The 13,915-nt window shown below is 40.9% G+C and overlaps 1 long non-coding RNA gene across 1 annotated transcript; it reads right to left on the bottom strand.

Annotated features, from left to right (window-relative positions):
* Positions 1–285: 285 nt before the first annotated feature.
* LOC142579898 (uncharacterized) lies at positions 286–10,429 on the bottom strand. The gene is made up of 5 exons (XR_012827492.1): positions 9,771–10,429; positions 8,939–9,029; positions 5,998–6,183; positions 4,028–4,189; positions 286–391 (listed from the first exon to the last, which is right to left on the bottom strand). It is a non-coding gene; the product is annotated as an uncharacterized LOC142579898 (long non-coding RNA).
* Positions 10,430–13,915: the final 3,486 nt, after the last annotated feature.

The following is a 13,915-nucleotide window of genomic DNA, read 5'->3' as shown; positions in this document are numbered from 1 at the left end:
TCTGCGTTCGGAATGTGCATACGTGACCCACTGTTTTCAGCAGTCTTGAGCAGAAATGCAATTTGGTCAACGCTCGCACTTCCAGGGTACTTTTGTCCACGATAGTACATCTCCTTTAATGCAAATGTCATGAAGGCAGCTCATAGTCAAAGCAGCAGGTCACCATTGAGAAAATTGTCTTGCCAACACACTGACATGGCTGCAGAGATAAAACACTTTGCACTTTGTGATATGAATGCACTGCATAGCATATATACAAAAAGGTGCAACATTTCAGTCCTCAAGTTCTTAGATCACAGAAGCAACTTTATTTTCTTCAATCACTCGTCTTGCACTTCTTCCTGGTGAAAGTTGTTCTTGACTCCAAACGCTTGCAAGGATAAACTTGCTGCTGTTAGGAGAAACAAATATTATTCGTGAATATCCATCCTAAAGAAAGCGGCAAAAAGTATAATCACAGAACACGACAAAGCAGTAACTTCTGTGTTAGAAAAACATGTAAGTAGATCAACATTGTTGGAACAAGGGATGTTGCTGTAGCCAACATTTCGACATAGGTGCTTGTCATTAGGGTAGCAAATGTTTTCCTTGGCTGTGTTGTTTTGGATTGTGCATATCTCACTGGCCCCTAGCCTCATTGGGGGAGAAGTAACTGGTGCATATAATAGGTCAAGAGAAGCCAAAGTGTTAAAATAAAAGAAGGAAGGGTGTGCTTAGCAGTGGTGATTGTGATGGAGCGGGTATGAGCAATGCTGTCAGTACTTGCCAAGAGTAGGGGTGACCAAAACAGAAAACGATGTACACATGTAAGCAGTCATTAATCCAGCAGACCCAATCTTCCCAGAAGACAAAATAGGTATCAAGATAAACAGTTTGCACTTTTGGAAAAGGAAAACGAAGAATTAAGGAAAATAAATTTTGTATCAAGATGCATCTGGTTAAGATCACTGCAAATGGTAAATGAAGGCACATTATGAATATATATTTTGTTGAAAGCCAATGAAGAAAAGATATATTAACCAAATATTAAAAAATAGGGACATTAAAATTAAACTGGGTATGACCATAAAACAGTAAAGAACAGCCTGTGGAAAAAAATGGGATGGATAATATAACCAGGTGCAAGATTGCAAAACGTCGAACGCTGTTTATATTCATGCTGCTGTTAACGGCTTCAAGTTTCTGTCTTCCTGTGGAACCTTTGTCTTACTTGAACAAGGAAATGGGTCATTTTTTAAACAAGCCAGTTCAAATGCGGTTCAAAGCTTCAGCAGTGTTATAATGAAAGAAAATATTATGGTCAGCTCTCCTGGGTGTGCTTTCATTCACCAGTTATTTCCACCAGTGTAAGTTCAAAATTTAATGGTCTAAATGGACCTTAGCTCCTGGCAAACCATTAGCTGGTCTTTTTTTCAACACAGATGCCTGCACATTATATGTGTTGACAGGAGTGCTAGCGAACTACATTATACTTGTTGCCACAACCAAAGTGAAACTTGGTAACAGTGATTGAACAAAAAAAAACAGCATTCCACATTACTGATTCAAGTCATCTGGAAAAGTTGCTTAAGTTAACGTACACCCCCTACTCCACCAGACACAATTATTCACCACACTGACTCTTATGGTGTCAACCATGCTATTACAACACTAGGCATCAAATGAGGAGAATTAGGGGATAAGAGGGCACAATGCTTTTTGTTAGAACATCAAATGTGCTTTACATAAATGCTACATTCCAACTAACAAAGGAGCAACCGGTTTGTGAGATAGTGACCAATGCATACGAAAGCTAATGACATTCTGTGCAGCAGAATGTTGACGATGAGGTGTTATGCGCACAAGTGTACTCTTTCACACAAAATGACATCCTGCACTCAAACCTTGTGCCAAGATTAGGGTTTTAAAAACACCATAGTGGAAAGCAAAGAGTGCTAAATTTGTTGAAAATTACTAAAAATTATTCGATTATTCATTATCCTTACTGTTCGTTAAAGATTCACAGATTGTTCCCTACGGGTGCTGTAAACAGGCACCCTGCTTTTACAGTGGTAGCAACAATGATCTGTGGCACAGACAAGAATAAATGCTCATGAAGTTTATGCAAGAGTATATCCTACAAATTACACCCCATTTCACATTCCAATATGGTAGAAGAGGAAGACGAAAAAAACTACTTTCTGGTGGAGGATGCATACCGCAGAATAGAAGAAACAAGTGTACCCTAACCATTGCTGCTGCCGATGCCTGTGCACTAACAGTTACATATAATATGGCAGTTACAATTGTTTTTCCACAAGCACTGCAAGCTGCGGCCAGTTTACCAGTACACAGCTGTAATAAATTTAGGGCAAGCTAAAGCTCTCTAATGGATTTATCTCATATGACACAATTGGAATGCAATATTCTGCAAATAAGTGAAGCGCGATGTGCCATCCCATACAATGAAACACCTTTCAAGAATCTGAATCACCACCTGCACTCTTAGGCAAAGTTACACCCTTTGGAGTGCCCCTTCTGCCACACAACAATAATCGTTATCTGCCTTGATGCGTTTCCTTTCTTGAAAACGCCACGCCCGCTACTTTGCTGTCGGGAATGCTATCATGCTGATAACGCGCATGCCGTTCGTTACTGGAAAGCACAGGGCTCGCAGCGTTAAAGAAAGGAAATGCATAAAGGCAGATGACAATTATCGTTGTGTGGAAGAAGGGTGTAACTTCAAAGGGTGTAACTCTGCCTAAGAGTGTGAGCCGTGACGAGGGAAAAGAGTGTGTTCTGTGTAAAGTAGTGCACCTGTATAACCTAAAGCTTTGGAGAATGCATTTATTATGAGCTGGGAAGGTTCCTAATTTTAATTGCACACAGTGAAAACCTCCATGCAGTTTTGCAAAACGCAAACCCCCTACCTTTTTGTTGTTCAAACGTAATGACACGCAGGGCCATAACATGTACATTATGGGTTTCGTTCCCAAACAATCAAAGTGAATAGCACCACCCTAAGTGTCATGTGCCTTCTTGTTAGTGTCGAATGTTGCGATCGGCAGAGAAACAGATTTCTGGAGCAATATAAAGTATTAGGTACTGTGATCCCAGTTCTTTCACTGCTGTTTAAGCATTATCGGGTCCTAAAGTAAAAAAATGAGGAATAAATACATGCATATTTTACGTCGCAACCCTCATAAGTATTTAGTAGTCTGGATTATAAAGGATTCCAGATTTACAATGCAGGACAGATTTTATTCCACTGAAAGAATGGCATCATGCCAATGATTCTGCATTTGGTGCTATATTTATTTGTATTTAGTTCAGTTGGAATGTGTGTGTATCGTCAGCGATATCGCTTGACATGTTTTATATTGACTGTTTCCTAAATTTAGGCAAATTCGTATTCGCAAATAACCTTGTATGACACCAAGAACTTGCTTAGCAGGAGTATTTCTAACATTTGCAAGATATGAGGCTCTTGAATGCATATCTAAGCCTGGGGTACACGCCGCCCCCTAATCTCATCAGCAAGTTTCTGGAACTCATCTACGAGGTTTCTTATGATGAATGTAAAGTTGCTTGAACGGGAGAAATAGGGAATTTATAACAGGTGAATTATGCAGCATAAGAATGATGTCAGCAAGAAGCAAGCATCAAGAACTATAAAATGAAGACTATAACATGCAAGAATTATTTGGGATGATTTAAAATTCTGGCATTGGAATGAAATGTCTTTCAATCTATATATAAACTCTGATTATTCACTCTACTACCACTACCTTCATTAGAAACATTCATAATAATTATCCTATCTATGCCACATCATCTTCGCTAATATTCAAGCCTTCATAAGCTGCTTTTTTTTACAGCTAATTCTCTGTGGGAAAGAGGTGTCCGTGTGAAGACCATATCATATACTTATTACCCGTTTTTTGATAAATGATAAGGGAAACACTTCACACCAAAAATGCATTGAGCTTGAGCAAGTTCTGCGTTCGATGCTGTTGATTCTTTTTTCCCTTTGCCATCATTGACCCACCTGGTTAGCTAAGTAGACAGAAAAGCTGCAGGAGAAAGGTGGGGGTGCCAAACCAGACTTGTGCCCCAGGGGACCTTTTCACGGTCACTGGAGGAACTGCCTGTGGCCTCGGCATCTTCCTTGAGGGCCATGGCCATGTCTAAGAAACCTTGTCTCCACAGGCTGCACATAGAAAGATAATTTGCTGAGCTAAGTCTTTTTCTTAAAAGAACCCATTTAAGTTGTATTCGTGGCTTTGCACCACAAAACTGACACATGACTGGCCACTCAAGACACTTTATGTGTATTCGCAGGCTTATTCCTTGGAAAAACACTTTTATGTAGCACACAATGAGTAAGAGTAACAAAAAAGTGTATCAGGAGGCTTTCATATTGCTCTACAACTTTTCGTTGACACATTTCATTTAATTATTTGAGATATTTAATAACTAATTAAGAATTATGTAATTAGGCAGAATGCACAATATAATCAGAGTATCTCCAAGCGATGGCAAACATCACCTTCATTTTGTCTAGTTACATCGCATTTACATATTTCTAAATCTTGGTGCATGATAGTTAAGACACCCTCAAAAACAATATTAAAATTTTCATAATCATCTCTTGCGTGTTATTGGTGGCTATGGCTGCTTCAAAGTTATTCTTTCAGTATGGTACAAGCAGTTTTGAAGTGAAATTGTTTTGCATCGAGGGCATGTAATCTAGACAATCAAGCAAAAGGTCAAGTTGTGTTCACCATTCAGATGTTTAACTAAGAAGCTGCAGGAAAAGGAAACAGGACACAACACCTAATCAACAATGCAAAATTTGAAAATTTAAACTGAACAAGAAACCAGTTTTTGAAAACACAGAAAAAAAGCCAGAAGCTTACATCGAATACACCTTTGCTATGTACTCCAAGTGAAGTTGTTACCGCAATGCTTGGGCACCATATGAACGTAACAATCAACAACTTCGAGCAGAATATTAACACCACTAAATGAACTGGCCTTTGAAGATTCTTGATCTGAAATCCTCAACGACTTGTTCTGGCATTTAATCTGTCAAGCTCAATCTGTATTCTCAAAAGCTGGCTCTCGGCCATAATTTCTCTAAACGCAACATCAGCTTAAATCTCACGATAGGGTTGACCTCTAAATAAAGTGGATAATGCATGGCAAACATCATGAACTCTCTTACATGTTAACCAGAGGGTTCACTCATGCAGCCATGAAATTGTGATGCAGACACGATATATTGAAGCTGGTTTTGTGAAGTGTTTCATGCTTCCAAGGCTTCTTCAGTTGTGAAAGCTGTCTCCATTAGCTAAATAAGCGATGAGAATAAAAAAAGTACTTCAACATGCTCACAATATGTTGGCCATTTGCAAGTAAACAGCAGCCTTTTTGGGCGCCCAGGTTGCCTGGTGCAAATCTACTATGCCACAGTACTTGCGTTACCCAGTACCAGCCACTTTAAAATGCAATGTGTTCAGAGCCCTTTCCCTCTGTCTGTCTGCTTTGGAAACAGTTTAACATGTGTTCAGTAGGCGTCGAGAAAGGGGACAGAAAACACTGTGCACCACTGATTTCTAACATGTTTCGCTGGATGCAGCACACCGCACCGGATGCAGGTGAAGCCAGTGGAAATGCGATGTCATGCAGTCGCTTGTCCTGGAAGCAGGGCATATGGTGGACTAACTAGTGCGTGCGATCAGATAATATTGCTGCCGAAAAACTTTTCTTTGTGGTTTTTCCCATTTTAGGAGGTCTCTACATGTCTGGTAAGCACTTTTATGACAATCTGAACCCGTATACGATAGTGTTCTCTTACATCAAGTTTTTTCTGATTTACCAGTGTTTCCATTGCAAGCCACTTATGTTAGCGACACTGTAGACACCACAATGGAAAAATTCTGGACACCTCGAAACACTGCTTGGGTAGGTTATGGCACATCAGGCAGGCATGTTAGGGGAAGAAATGCCACACACCCGTGCAACAAAGTGCTGCCGCAAAGTTGTGAAGCACCAACTTCCGGGACAAGGCCAGCTTCAGTCGAGGGCGCTCGATGTGCTGTTCATCCCCTGTAGTAGAGATCAGTGGCGTGTACCCTTTTATACTGGCTGTCTTTTCTGGTCGGAACCTTGGCAACAGCTTCCACCATACTTTTTTTGAACCTGCAACATGTGCAGAGAAAGTCACATCACTGTGCGTTGATTGTCTGGCTTTATTGTGCTACACATTCTATCAAATCATTAAAAAATACAGTTCACACATTTTTACTACTGTATATAGACAGTCTAGTTGCTATACACGCGAAACATTACCATTCCTCTGACAGAATGCAACAATAGAAGCGTACACTGTAAAGCTACACTAAAATTTAAATTGATGTGACACCGTATGAGCATACAGTAAGCTTACTGTATGCTCTAGCCCTGTGTCAAGTAAAAGTTAATTGTCAATCATTTATGGTGTATTTCTACTTATTCTGGGTCATCAAACTGTACAATCAATGTTCCATGTTTACACATTGTTGGCTTTTGATTGCCTATGTGATCCGTTTCCTACTTACGCATGCAGTAATCCCACTGTAATAAGGAAAAAGAGAATAGGAAATGCCTTGATAATCTTCCACATTTGATGAGGGCAGGAGCAATGGCCAATAGCATGTGGTTGAAGCTATGTAAATACTCAGTTTTCACACAGCTTAATTATTCAGCAAGTAATAAAGAGCTAGCCTGTGCACCTCTGCATGACCAATAAAATCTGACTACTTGACACTGCACTAAGGCTGCCGCTTGGTACTGTTCGGCAGTTCAGCTTTGGTTTTCTGATATACAGAACTGTTTAGGTACCAGTACTTTACTTTGCGATAAAATGGAGCTTGGAGCACTGGTCAGTCATTTGCACATAAATAATGCGACAGCAAATATAACACAAGGATAGGAATATGGGTCTCTTGGAAAAAGTACATACACATTATGATTATAATGTGATGTGATGCCACAATGAAACAGAAAGCAACGCATAGAAGTGGACGGCGCTTCCATGCCACCAAGGTTATTGGACAGACAGTACTTCAGAAGTGCCCGCAACACAATGTGTTGGCGGGCTAGTTGGTGTGAATCCATAAATACTTTGTTAAGCACAAAACAATGGACACAAGAAAGACGACCAGCACAAGGCGGTACACTCAACTGACATCACTTTATTGCGTCGCTCCTTTATAAATAGTAGAATCTAGAAGAACATGCGCAGTGAGCACCATGTGCAGAGACCACCAACAACCAATCACAAGAGTGTACTCATGCGACGGGATCCACAAAACCATATTGAGCACTGCACAAGGTTAAAGAAGGCACACTAATGCACTGTGACCCCAATGACTGTATGAAGAAAGCTTCCGATAACTCTCGGGCGGTGGTATCACAGCACTTTTTCAAAATCGAAGTATCACGAAACATGGCTTTGCACTTCCATATTTTACAATGTTGAGCCAAATGGGAACCTGTGCCTGTTGGTATGGATCGCTTAGGTTCGCAATGTTTCGTGATGCTATGATTTTGAAAAAGAGCCGTGATACCTCCGCCAGAGAGTTATCGGAAGTTTTCTTCATACAGTCATTGGGGTCACAGTGCATTAGTGTGCTTTCTTTAACCTCGTACAGTGCTCAATATGTTTTTTTTTTTGGATTCTGTCGCATGAGTGTGCTTTTTTGATCAGATGTTGGTGGTTGCTGCACATGGGTTTTCACAGCGCATGTTCTTCTAGATTCTGCTGTCTACAAAGGAGGGACGCAATAAAGTGATGTCAGTTGAGAGTAGCACCTTGTTCTGTCGTCTTTCTTGTGTCCGTTGTTTTGAGCTAAAAAAGCAATGATGTATTCCTTGTGTGTGTTTGAAGACAGCTCCACACGCAGTAGCGTATCCAGTATTGCTGCCCAGTGGTTTAGCTCGCCGCAGTTTGAAGTGCCACAAAACATAAGGAGAGAAACATGCATTATAGTCTTGTTGCAAACAAGAATATAACGTGAAGTGCATTCTGAGGCCAGAAACTATAAAAAAAAAATTTCATGATGCACTGCTGTGCAGGGTTTTATAGCAAAGTCAAATACATTTAGTGTAAATATCACACTATGATGGTGCACAATGGTGGTAATCTGTAATAATATAAAAGGTGCCTTAATGTTACAACAAAAGCTGACATTACTTAATAATAGCCCTGTAAAATTTAGCATTCAGGGGCACCGCTTGGTTAAACAATAGTGATGTATTGTCTATGTATGCAAGTATTACCCACGCATTTATGCCATTGTCTAAATGGCATAAATGAATGGGTAATACTTGTATACATAGATATTACATCTCTATTGTTTAACCAAGTGGGTAAACTATGTCTGCCTGACACAAGATTAGAATTAAACCATAAATTATATATATTCACCCTAACAGTAACACCTCATTTGAACTTCACAGTAAGTAGACGCCTGTTGATGCCAGCCTCCCCCAATGCTAAACTGTGCTGCATGCTCTACAGAGAAATTATAGTGGTATCACTAAACTCTGAAGCAATTCAGGACTGCAGCACTGTAGAAGACATCTACAAATGTCCCATTTCATGTATAACAGCCTGAATTGCTTGCACATCTTACCAAGTGCAAATTAAAATTTCTTCTTGTTTAGCATTTTTGCCTGCTAGACCACAATCCAATGTCATCAATATATTAACATATTACCTCAAAGAACCTAATTTGGCTTATAGATTAACACCTTTGCATACTGCCACAGCTGCACTCTGTCATACGCGTTGCAATCATAAAGGAGTGCTGGTCCACCAGCACTCCAATGTCACTAACAGAGATCACCTACACAGCTAAGTAAACGGTCATGATTCAGGTGGCAAATAGCTAAGAGAAAAAAATCCACTCACCTTGAGAGCTACAATACTGCAATAACTTGAGAGAGATGGACCCATTGCAGGCAGCAGACCTCTTCTCAGCTCCAGCACAACAGCAACTTGCCTTTCAGTAAAAGAAAAGGATTGATTAGTAATGATAAGTTACCTTGTTTTTGCTGAGTATCAATACAATCTGACTTTCATGCATATCCACTCTCCGCTTTAGTAACACAACTGAATTATTCGTCAAATAAAAGAGTCTATGATGATACCATTCGCTTCTCTTGTAGGTCCAAATTTTTTCGCACTGATACCCCGTTTACTGCTTGCTTACTGACACGAATGCCTTGACTGCCCAGACATCATTCGAAGGAACACGTCTTGCTGCACCGCAAAAAGTTGCACCAAGGAAACACAGCAGAGCAAAGAACTTTTTTTTCTGGTCACAATTAAAACGTGCACCCAAGCAAGAAAGTAACGATCACAGGTAGTGAGCGACTGCTATTGCCTCGAACATTTATTTCCGTATTTTAACAGAAGTTCTTGTATCGGATACAGTATGCTCTCAAGCCAATACAAGCGTCAATACAAGAGCTCAACTGAACGCAGTTTTATTCTACGCTTTTAACGCGAGTGAACAAAAGGTTAGAAGTACCTCACGGAAATTGCGATCGAGCCAATCGCGCTACGACTGGAATCGATCTGAAAAGATAGGGTGATCCCTTTCCCCATTCATGCGTCATTTTTGCCCTAAGACGTTGCATAGTGGTCTTTTGAAACAATATTTCTGTTCGCGACACCGGCTAACCACACATCATTTTAACACCTACGTTATGCAAACCAAATAAGATTAAAATGGGCTTACCTCATGAGCAAGTTACGAGCGCGCGTAGACTGTTGAACACCCGTTGAGAGCAAGCAGGCTATCCGTGTCCAAGCGCATACGTGCACCCAAACACAGGACAACTTCTTCGATGCCGCAGCGTGCAGAGTTTTGTACACGAAGTGAAAGACATCCAGCGCAAATATCTCCGCGCGATGACGGCAAATGACGAGCGCACAAGCGTACACGACACAGCGACAAATTCGGAACTTTGCCAATTCGAACGTGCCGAGACCCAAGCAGCGTAACCATCCATCGTTTCTGTTCTTCGCTCCCGATGCGTCAATCTCTCTTCCTTGGGGTCTTGCTCCACTCTTGAGTACAAATCAAGAGATATTTACGGCGAATTAACAACACTTACAACACGACTCGAAAAATGCCGGCTGACTACACATGTGCAGCTCCGTCCGCCACTCCAACGGACGCGCAGCGCGTGCTGCCCCCTGGTGCCGCACTCTGAGCGCGGAGAACCGAACAGAATCGGTTTCGTTTTCGCATTTGTGCTCTAGTTACTCGAACTGCAATATAATTGCTTGACAATTAATTGAATTCTAAAAGAGGAGAACGCTTTCTCTCCCACAAGTTAGTGCGTTTTATACAAAGGGAGAGAGAATTCAAAAAGCTGAAAGGCAGGGAGGTCAACCAAAGCATTCGCTACTGGCGATAGCAAACCCCTGTGCTACAATAAAGTGCAATGCAGTGCACTGCGATGCGTCCATAAGCTCTAGTACAGTGATAATTTGGGCTGGTTGGTGCATGTAATGAACGGGTAAATAATGAGTTGTGTCATAACATTACCCATGCATAAAGCACATGGAACTAATGGTGTTGCATTCTAGGTCAAAAAGAAATAAAGCTTCAATCGTTACATCTCGACACTGGGCATTCTGTCTTTCCGTATTATTTTTTTCTTCTTTTTGACAGTATACACAGTACTAGCACGGTAATAGGTCCTTCATCTTCAGTCACCTTCCAGTAGTTCACACATGTCGGTGCATGTTCGCGTTCTTTATTCTACCGTACAAGAACGAGCGCGCTTACCGGTCTTGTTTCAAGATGAAGCGCCAAATGTTTGCGATTACATCTTATCGCAAGAATTAACACATGAACAGTGAAGATTATGCGTAATCGATTTGTCTCAATGAATGGGCAGTTATTGTCAGAGACGAGATATTTGGTAAATATCATGGGAATGAGTTCAACCAACTACATTGCAGTTCAGCAGTGCCCTTTGACATTTGGTTTAATTGCTTGCCGCATTCGAAAATTTCCTCCGACCGTTGTACTTGGATCTATAGGCCGCCAGTCCCCTTCGAGACCATTTATTGCCAAATGTAAACGCAGTTACGGTCATTATACCACTCCCTGCGTTTCGGTACTGATTTAGAGTGCGCACAATTTTTGGCGTATATGGCGTAAACGCTGGCGTAAATGCACCAGCACCTGAGTGCCGCAAGCTTGTTTACGTATGCACGTATGTCCCCGGCTCTTCATTCACTTAAACATATATGCTGTGTTATTAACTATAAAAGCGCTTAATTTGAGAACATTGCGAGAACACGCATATATTTGCGCATATGATCAGCGTTACAAAGCCCATATGCGCGGCAAACTGCGACCGGAATAGAAGATGCGTATATATATTTATACGATCTGTTATTGCAGCTTTTGGTAGAAGGCTAGCTCTCACATTTTGTACGCAACTTCATAATGCGTACAGTTTGCGTGTTCAATAAAGTATTGTTAGCTGAAACTTTATGAGTACGAGCGCTCATTCAGACAGCTTAAATTTTCTCACAATATACGGATGTTCAGATAACAAAAATACGGAATCCTCTCTGTTTCGTCCAAAACAGTGTATAGCCGTTATATGATTACAGTGAAAATGTCCGTAAAGCTGAATACGGAGAGCACTTTCCGTATATTAACGGCAGATTTTGCCGTATTTTTGAAATATGACATACTTTCCGTATTTTTATCTGCAGTTCTCCGTATAATGACAGAAATCCCCCGTAAAATTACGGAAATTTTTTACAGTGCAGTGTATTCTATTTCCACCTACGACTTCTTTTAGACGGCGTGTTCTTGTATCCAACTACCACTTTTCCTTCTTCTTCCCGTATATCCTAAAATTTGTTCCTCTTGTTCTTTTACATCTTCGTGTACACTTTGAAAGTGCAGCTACTGTTCTTCGCCGACCTTCCTTTAAAAGAGAATGAGGTCTGAGCCGATCTAACATCGCCACTTATTCATACCCAACGGGCGTCGGCACTTTAAGGTCTCCCGAGTATTCATCGTCTGGTACGAAAATAAATTTGTGAGAGCCTTTGAGAAGGACTGAAGTGGCCACGTTATATGAAGAATGGTACGAACACAGGCGAGAATAATACAAATGTTCCTTGCATCTATCAGAATGGCAGTAAACACCTTTGTTTGCTCTCCTTGTTTGTTAATTGCAGTTTCTAGGCTGTAATGCATTCTATTATGATTTGCTTTCACGGTAAGGACTTTCAACAGAGTTAACTTAGTTTTTTGTTGAATTTGGAAAACTCGCAACATTCCCAGTAGAAGAAAAAAATGACATTTTGCAGTGTGATGAAATACTTATCTGGTCTTCTTTCGGCGGCCTTTCTTTTGCTCAGTTCACAGAAGCAAGAGTCGCGCCAATTTTTAATATAAGGTGCCGGAGTTATCGCAGACCAATTTTCGGAAGAGAATAAATTCCAAAGACAATTAGCTCCTGCTTTCCTTGCGGTCTTGCGACATAGTATATACAGAGACGACATGAAAGATATCGACGTTGCCCAACGCATCCAAGCGTCTCTGCATAGCGTCTCTGTAGAGTTCACTTTCGTTGCGCTTTCTCGCAATATTTGGTAAAAGAAGCGAAGCGCAAAAGAAACCAAAGGATATGTTTTCGACAGCTCACACACACGCTGAGCTGAAGTTATGGAGCCAATTTCATTGTCTACTTTGTTTTAAAAATGTTATAGTAAACACATGCAGACGCGTGCAATATTTATTCTTTTTTAAGGTGCCCGCTCCTTTATCGCCTCTGCTCTGTTGAAGCCATGGCTCGGCCCAAGGTACGGCCGCGTGCATCAGAAAATTCTCTATTGTTGCAGCCGTAGTTGTTTGCGTTATCGCAGAACCTTATATTCAGTGTGAATGTGCGATACGAATTGCGTTGAACATTATCGAAGGTACGCGAGAACCAGTTATTCCTCTGGAATTATCGACTAGGCATGCATAGGCAGACGACACGTCTAAACCGTAGATAAGTTTTCAATGACTGACGCATGTGCTCATCCCTATCGTTATGCCCGTGTTTAACTTGTTTTGGGGGCACCGGTACTCCTAATGAAGGGGTAGCTTTGCAATTGCCCAATGTGCCAAAGTCTAATTCATTACAATGACGACAACATGGTAATATTTCGCCAAAGTAACGTTCCTGCGTGACCGATGATTTGTTTGTTACATGCGCTAATTATACATTCAAGATATTCGTGTTCAATGTACTCGTAGTATATCATTGTATCATCAATCACATGGCATGTAATATGGAACTGCGGTTGAATAATTATCAAATATAGCTCAAAAAAGTGACGGTCACACTAAGCACCATAGTCATAACGCTATGTAATGCCATGATAAGAGTCCCAACGCGGAACAAACCTTCTTATCGCCTTTTAGACGGCCGTACCGACAGTTCCAGTTGTGATAACTGCGCCACGTCTCCGATTATTATTCACGTGCTCTGGTTGAGCCAGCTGTAACCATGCAAGAAACAGCCAATGACTGCATATTTGGCACACATTGACATTTTATCTGTTTCTTTAATGCTTATAACATATTTATGTGGTCTGGATGCATCAACTTTGTTGATTACACACGAAAGAAAACAAGAAATTGTTGGTACAGAAAGAGGAGAGGAGAAGCAGAGCGCTCTTTCGACGGCATCATCGGTTCTTCGTTCTCCCGCCAATTAATCGCGCAGTTTCAGGTACAAAGATCGCTAACATTTATTTTATGAGCACTGCCCAAATGTCTGCGTGTTATTTGAGAAAGTAGTGTGGCGGGAGCGTCTTCGTCTTCTTTCTCTTCTCATGCAAATGTCTTTATTTTTG

Source organism: Dermacentor variabilis, chromosome 4, assembly GCF_050947875.1.
Source record: "Dermacentor variabilis isolate Ectoservices chromosome 4, ASM5094787v1, whole genome shotgun sequence".
Taxonomy (NCBI): Eukaryota; Metazoa; Arthropoda; class Arachnida; order Ixodida; family Ixodidae; genus Dermacentor; species Dermacentor variabilis.
The sequence above is the reverse complement of the archived record's forward strand: the minus strand, read 5'-3'. Positions and strand labels throughout refer to the sequence as shown.